Raw genomic sequence first — 7,815 nt, forward strand, 5'->3', positions numbered from 1 at the left:
CATTTAAACAGCATACCTCCAAAGTGACCCAAATTGGCTTTATTTTGGGCTGTCTGTATGGGGCCTTAAACTACCTGAATGAATACATTTTATTGATATAAATATACACTCGTACCTCCACATTCGATGGGGTTAGGAGTACAGGACCCCCGTGAATGTGGGAAAACTGCAAATAACAAAAACACTATGTTTTTACCTGGGAGTACACCTCTCTAGTCCTCCAGGACAACTCTATGGTCAACATCTGCCAGACATTGACCGTAGAACTGTGTTGGAGGAGCAATAAATGCCTAGTGTCTATCTAGGAATCTCTAGATCCTTCAGTGAGACTTTTGGTTAAAGTTGACCATAGAGTTGAGCTGGAGGACCTAGATATTCCTAGAGAGAACATATTAATAAAATCCGTGAATAATCAAATCTGCTAAAGTGAAAGCCACAAATGTGGAGAGACAAATGTATTCATAAATATATAAATACATTCATAAATACTTCTTGGACACATCAGTGAAGTACAACCAGTCATGAAGAATAGTAGAGCCCTCTCACAAGTGCTGGAAGGCAGACCTTTAGTTGCCTACAGACAGCCCCCAAATCTTAAACAACTACTCACAGCAGGATACTAACATAGATGGTAACACGGGACAAGACCCTGCCACAAATCCATATGCCAACTCTGTTTCCACATCTACTCTAGGAGTAATATTACAGGAGCCAATAACATCACCCACAACATCAGAGGCACATTTACTTGCTTTTCCTCCAATGTGATATATGCCATCCTATGCCAGCAATCTCCCCTTACATTCTGCATTGGACAAACAGGTCAGTCTTTACGCAAGAGGATTAAAGGACACAAATCGAACATTAGACAGTCCTCACTAACTGACCACTGTAAAGGTCTGAAAGACCTGTATGTATTACCTTACTCAGCCCTTTGTAATCTTAGAGCAAGGGACATGATTCACATCTTCTGGATCCTATTACAGTACATTCTATTCCACTATCACAACTGTATGAATACATATTTTAACTTGAGGCTTTAATATCACTCTATACTAGATCTGAACAAGTGGTTTTAAATCCACAAAAGCTTGTGTTAAAACAAAAATAAGTTAATTTTAAAGGTGCTGTTTCATTCTTTTTTTACTCTTCCTCCCTCTTCCTCCATTTTATATTTTATTAAGTAATCTGAAATCATTCCTATGTAACAGGAATTCAGCCTTAGATGGGGTTAAACTCCTCCTTAAAACTCAGGTTCGTAGTTTGGGGGTACTTCTCGATTCAGTGCTGGAAGCCCAGGTTTCGGTGGTGACTAGGAGTGCTTTTGCAAAGCTAAAACTCGTGTGCCAACTGCACCCGTTCCTGGAGAAGTCAGATCTGGCCATGGAGGTAAATGCCTTGGTTACATCCCAACCGGATTACTGTAATGTGCTCTACATGGGGCTGCCTTTGAAAAGTGCTCAGAAACTTCAACTGGCCCAAAGAGCTGCAGCCAGGCTGTTAACTGGAGCTGGCTATTGTTTTAAATCTGCTGTTCACCACCTTGAGTCCATATATTGGGAGAAAGGTAGGATAAAAGAAAATAACAACAACAACAACAACAACAACAACAGTTAACTTGACTGTGCATCAATAAAGGGCAGTCTAAAGTTCTATATTGTACAATGGGACAAATTGAACTGTTATGTGATTTTTAAAAAATACATTAAACTCTCTGTTCAGATATCACTGCTCAGATCTACAAATCAACTCCTAAAAGAAAACCAGGTGTATAATCCATACAGTTCTGAAGTATTGATTATAAACATATTCAAAAATAAATCTTTTGGGTTAGATTAGTATGCAAGGCAGACTAGGAACGAGTCAAAAGGCAAAATCTGTAAATCAAGCTTTTTAATCAAATAAATTTCACTATAGTAATTCTGTTGACACCAAAGAGATCCACAAAGCATAACTGCTATAGCATATACAATATAAAGCACCACTAGTCTGCACTGTTGTCTCTTGTAAAATCATACAAGCAATCTGACTGAATTAACACTTGCCATTGCAAATCGCAAATATGTGTTGCTTTTGTGCTTGTGGGAGCATTTATGAATAGATGTAACACACCAGAACTATGTATAGAATAACAGTGTCACTTATTCCAATAGATACTGCGATTCCCAGCCCAATTAACACATGATTAAATATCACTGCAGTCAACGGAAGTGTTGGTCTGACTATAAAAATGTTTCCCTGCTACTCAAAAATTACACACACACACACACACACATATATATGGGGGTGAGCAGCAAGTTCAGCATATGAAAAAATAGTTATGCAGTAATTCTATGAAGTATTTGCTCTTGTGACTAAGACTTCTGTCAAATTCTAATGTTGATTATACATCAAAAAAAACTGAGAGAAGATTGTGAGTGTGCAGTTTTTGAGATGTTTTATGTTGTCTCTATAAGAACTTTCAGATGAATGGAGAAGATGACTGATTGTATTGCCATTATTTTGGTTAAAAGAACTGTTCATTACTCTATGAAAATGCATCCTCCAACTAGGTTTGTCTTGAATAGCATTCAAGTTAGTCCCAATATAAATGTTGCCTCCACAAAAAGGCATTTAGGAACCATCTTGTGGATTCACACATGTGTAAGTAATGTGTTGGAATGCATCACACATTTGCTTGAAGATACATACGTGTGAAAAAGATCTGTCCAGGAATCCAACTTAGTTCTTTGAGCAAACTCTGTAAATGCCCATTTCCAATGAAACTTTATCACATGCCTGAAGTCATGGAAATCATTTCAAGAAATACGCAGCCTCAAAATATTTTGTCCAAAATGGTTTTGTTTCTTAAATATGAATATACTTGACATTCAACAAGAACCTTTGGCCTCTCTATTCAGAGGGCAGCATTTATAAATAAAAATATATACAATTACTAATTAAAATAAGGGACAAAATTTGAACCGTTTTCTATTTTTTTAAACTAATATATCCCCAACAGCTGATTTATGTTCCCTCCATGTGACCTTCAAGTAATAACAGTGACACAGAACCCATTTAAGTAAGTGGAGCTGATCTATCTCAGAGTGTTATTCGTGATGAAGTAATTGTCCTAAGAAGCCTTGTGTGAAGGTATCCTCAGACATTAACAACTGCATGCCCCTTGTATTTCCTAAGCTGACACATCTACAAAACTAATTAAATGCAGAAATTGCTTTTTAAAAATTATCAAGCAGCCACTTTTATTTACAAAAAACAAAAATGCATTATTTACACTATAGTACAGTGCAACTTTTATATGCTAATTATTTTATAAGTATTTGCAATTTCAGATTAGGCACTTCGGGGGTTGTTCTCAAATGAGAACTTACTGGAGTTTGTCATCTAAGACATCATCGAGTGAACTATAGTAATTCCAATAATCCCATCAGTACATTTCTTACAAAATGCCAACTCAAGCAATAAGAAGAGCAGAAGCAGCAAAAATAACTATTACAGTGCTTCTAGTCATCCCAACATTGCCACTGTTGGGTGGAGGGGGTCCACTATCAATGCTGCCACCACAGCCTTCTTTTAGACAGTTTGGTGGGGCCCAGCCGTAATTACAATGACAATTTTTATGAGAATTGCATACCCCTCTGTTGTGGCACTTTGTCTGGTTACAATCATAGTTCAAGAGAGACACTTTGATACAATCCCTACATATCATGCCATTGCCACACTGGGTGCCGTCTTTTACCTCTCCAGTATCATTTGGGTCATTTGTACCCCAGCACAAGTTGTTATCAACAGAAGTCTGAATTATGGTGCTTCTCTCATCAAAATTAGGCACTTCGTCAATGTTTATGCACTGGAGCTTCCCACATAACACACCACTTTTGTCACATTTCTTATAAATATTACCAGCAGTGCCACAATTCCCAAAACGGTCACCTTGAGTATTTATTTCTTTGAAGCAAGTTAGTGGGGCAACTGCTGCTTGTTTACCAAAGATCATTTTGCACTGTTCATTGTGAGTAGAGCATTTTCCATGATAGCAGTAGGCACCATCATGGCATGGGGCTCCATCTTGTACATAAACATATTCGGGACACCATTCTGTAACCCCAGGTGCAGTACTCAGGAAGATCACAGATGTTAGTTCTTTCCCTACAAACTGTTCCAGCCAGAAGAAACTGGCAGTTGGCACAACACTTTCCAAAAGCACACGTGGCCCCTGACCGCAACATATAATTCGATTGGCAACAAGCATCCGATTTGCAATGGTTGCAATTTGCTGGTTGCAAATGCAGCCCTTCTCGTTATCTTGCATGCCGAGGCTGTGGCCCAACTGATGAGCAAAAGTGACAGCGAAAGAGAACAAACTGGACATAACAAATGCCTCGACGGAGGATGCCCAGCTGGGATCACACGCCACTCCTACGAAAGATGTCCCGAGCTTTGCCCCGAAACGCTTGTAGATGAAGAAGTGGCCGACGTCATGCCTCAGCCGCCAGGCAAGGACCATCCTCCTCCATGTATTGAAAGCGTCAAGTAATTCGCTCAGGCTCTCCAGTACGGCAATGAGGTTCCTCTGGGACCATATGTTCAGCCCAACGAGGTGCAGGCGGATCCCAAGGAGCCTGTAGAAGGAGTCCGCGATATGGATGGCCTCCAGCACTTGCCCAGCCGCCAGCGTTGCGTTCCCACCGAACTGGAGGAAGCGCTGGTGCTCCATCACGACGGCCACCTTGACGTACCTGGTGGGCTCCCTCCACAGAGCATCCTCACCTGCTAGGCCCTCTGTGCTTTGGGCCACAGGTTCACTTCCAGGGATGCCCTCCTCCCCCTCCTGGCCAGAGTTCAGCCCACAGCTCCCGGGCCCTCCTTCGCCGCCCTGGCCCTCTGGACGGAAGACCAGGTGCTGGAAGGTGGGGGAGCCCTGGAGGGGCTGGATCTTGTAGGCCTCCCCTGCGGCGACTTGGAGCAGGCCCCAGAGGCCCCACCCTCCACACAGGTGCTGAGGGTGGCCAGGGAGGCGGGGTGGCCGTGGGCCCAGCCCTGGAAGAAGCAGTCCTCCTGGAGGGAAGGCAGGTAGTCCCCCTGCGGCTCCCCGTCGGTGCCCTGGCTGAGGACCGGGAAGGGCCTGCGGAGAAAGACCCTCTCCTTCTGCCTCAGACGCAGCACCAGGACTCGCCTTGCCACCTCCAGCAGGAAGGCCAGCTCCTCACCGCCACCGCCTCCATGAGGTGCCATCCGCCTTGGGATCACCACCTCAGGGGAGGCCCAGGCCTTCAGGCCTGAGGCCCCGGAGGCTGCCAGCAGCAGAAGGGCAGCGGCGATTGCGATGAGGAGGGCGCCCTTGGGGCTCTCCTGGCCCATGGCTCCCCTCGGGGGCCTCCTCCTCACGGCGGGGGCCAGCAGCGGCAGGTGGCAACCACGAGGCTTCTCTTCCTCCTCCTCCTCCGCTGCCGCCGCCATCAAAGCCGCAGGAGGGCAGCCATGGAGCTAGGCCTCGGCCTTCATCCGTGGAACCGAGGGGCGGCAGGGAGGGGGCCGGGAGGAAAGGGTACGGCGAGAGGGAAAGGAGACACACGTCGCCGTGATTTAAGGGCATCCCGTGTTGTATTAAGTGGGCGAGGGTTGGACAGTGAGGGAGCAGAGGAGCAGGAGGAGGATGGCCTCGGGCCCAGGAGACGAAGAGGGAAGGAGGGAAAGGGAGGGAGAGGAAAGGCACACACACCATGGAGCCTCCACAAAAGCAGCCGAGCAGGAACACTGAAGTCTAGGGGAGCTCCTGCTGCCAACCTCCTCAAAAGGGCTACAAGAGCTCTCCACACACAACTCCTCTGTGAAACCCTGTTCTGTGCATCTGAGGAATCGGATACACATGAGGAAACAGACTGAAGTCTAGGGAAATTCATGCTGCCAACTTCTTCCTTTCATTTACTCCCAAAGGGGCTAAAGATCTCTCTACCTACAAATCCCTTGTAAAACCTTATTCTTTGCATCTGAGGAAGTAGACTGGAGTCTAGGAAAACTCCTCCTACCAATTTCTTTCAGTGAGTCTCAAAGGGGCTACAAACACTGAAATTCTGGACCATGCCAACCACTACCATGTCAGGATGCACAGAGCAGCCATTGAAATCCATACACATCTGGATAATTTCAACCAGAAATAAGAAACCCTTAAAGTGAACAAAATTTGGCTACCAGTCCTGAAGAATAGCAAAATAAGGACTCGGCAAATGGGAAACCATTCAGAGTCAGGGGCTTTCCCAGGAGATAATGATCACCAATTAGCAGACATTAATCCTTGTTTGCTTTAGCCTCCCAACCTGAGGCCAGCCATCAGCACAGAAGAATACACATGCAAATCACTCCTACATTCCCAGGCTCACACAGTATATATACATCCAATTTTTCCAGGCAAAGCATTCTCTGAAGATGCCAGCCACAGATGCTGGCGAAATGTCAGAAAGAAACTCTGCTAGAACATGGCCACATAGCACAAAAAACCCACAAAAAACCAGGGCTACAAGGTCTCTGTACATACAAATACCTTGTAAAACATTCTGTGCATCTGAGGAAGTAGACCTAAGTCTAGGACAGCTCCTTCTGCTTCCTTTCTTTCAGATAGTCTCAAAGGGGCTACAAGAACACTCCACATACTGATCCTACAGACTAACACAACTATACCTTTAATATTAAAGATAGGCTTGTCCAATGTATTATATTTCCCATCACCATGTAGGGATGTGAGAGCTGGAGAGTGAGGAAAGCAGATAGGAGGAACATCAACTTGGGCTCAGAAAAAGGTAGAAAGGGAGGGGGAGAAAAGACATATGTAATTGAACATTAATGATTGTCCAGTGTATTGTATTTCCCATCACTGTGTATGGATGACAATGTGGAAAATGAGGTATTTATAGAATTCCCCTGCATTGGATCAAACACTGATCACAGTGGAGATTGCAATCAGGAAATCAAAAGACTAGAATGGGAAGGGAAGTTATGAAAGAACTAGAAAAGATCCTGAAGAGCAAAGCTATCCAACTGAATACTAAAGTTAGGATTATCCAGAGTATTGTATTTCCCATCACCACGTAGGGATGTGAGAGTTGGACAGTGAAGAAAGTGGATAGGCGAAAAATAAACTTAGCTGGGAGGCTGAAAAAGGTGGAGAGGGAGGGAGGGAGGGAAAAGATGTGTACAACTGAAGACTAATGTTAGTATTGTCCAGTGCATTGTATTCCCCATCATCATATACAGATGACAATGAAGAAATTGAAAGACAGAATTCTCCTGCCTTCAATCAAAGACTGATCAGAGCAGGGACTGTAGTCAGGAAATCTGATTAGGAATGGGAAGGGCAGCTATGACAGAACTAGACAATGTCATAAAGGGCAAAGATATAAAACTGAACGCTAAAGTTGGAATTGTCCTATGTATTTACCCATCACCACATATAGATGTGAGAGCTGGACAGTCAAGAAAGCAGATAGGAGGAAAATCAACATATGCTCAGGAAAAAGCAGGGAGAGGGAGAAAAGACATACAGTTGGCCCTCTGTATGGATTCTTTATCCATGGATTAAACCATCCAGTTTGGGGGGGGAGGATATTTCCAACAGCAAATCCTGATTTTGCCATTCTATATATGGGACACCATTTTAGTACCCCATTTTGTTTAATGGGACTTGAGCATCCATGGATTTTGGTATCCATGGAGATCCTGGAACCAAATCCCAGGGGATACCAACTGTACAACGGGGCATTACACATCAGAATTGTCTAAGACATTATATTCCCCATCACCATGTATGGATGTGAGAGC

General features: G+C 44.0%; 1 pseudogene; it reads right to left on the reverse strand.

Annotated features, from left to right (window-relative positions):
* Nucleotides 1-3,454: 3,454 nt before the first annotated feature.
* Nucleotides 3,455-5,460, reverse strand: LOC149314725 (disintegrin and metalloproteinase domain-containing protein 20-like; annotated as a pseudogene).
* Nucleotides 5,461-7,815: the final 2,355 nt, after the last annotated feature.

Source organism: Sceloporus occidentalis, unplaced genomic scaffold (assembly GCF_023333645.1).
Source record: "Sceloporus occidentalis isolate IW3139 unplaced genomic scaffold, rSceOcc1.0.p SCAF_4, whole genome shotgun sequence".
In the NCBI taxonomy this organism is placed as follows: Eukaryota; Metazoa; Chordata; class Lepidosauria; order Squamata; family Phrynosomatidae; genus Sceloporus; species Sceloporus occidentalis.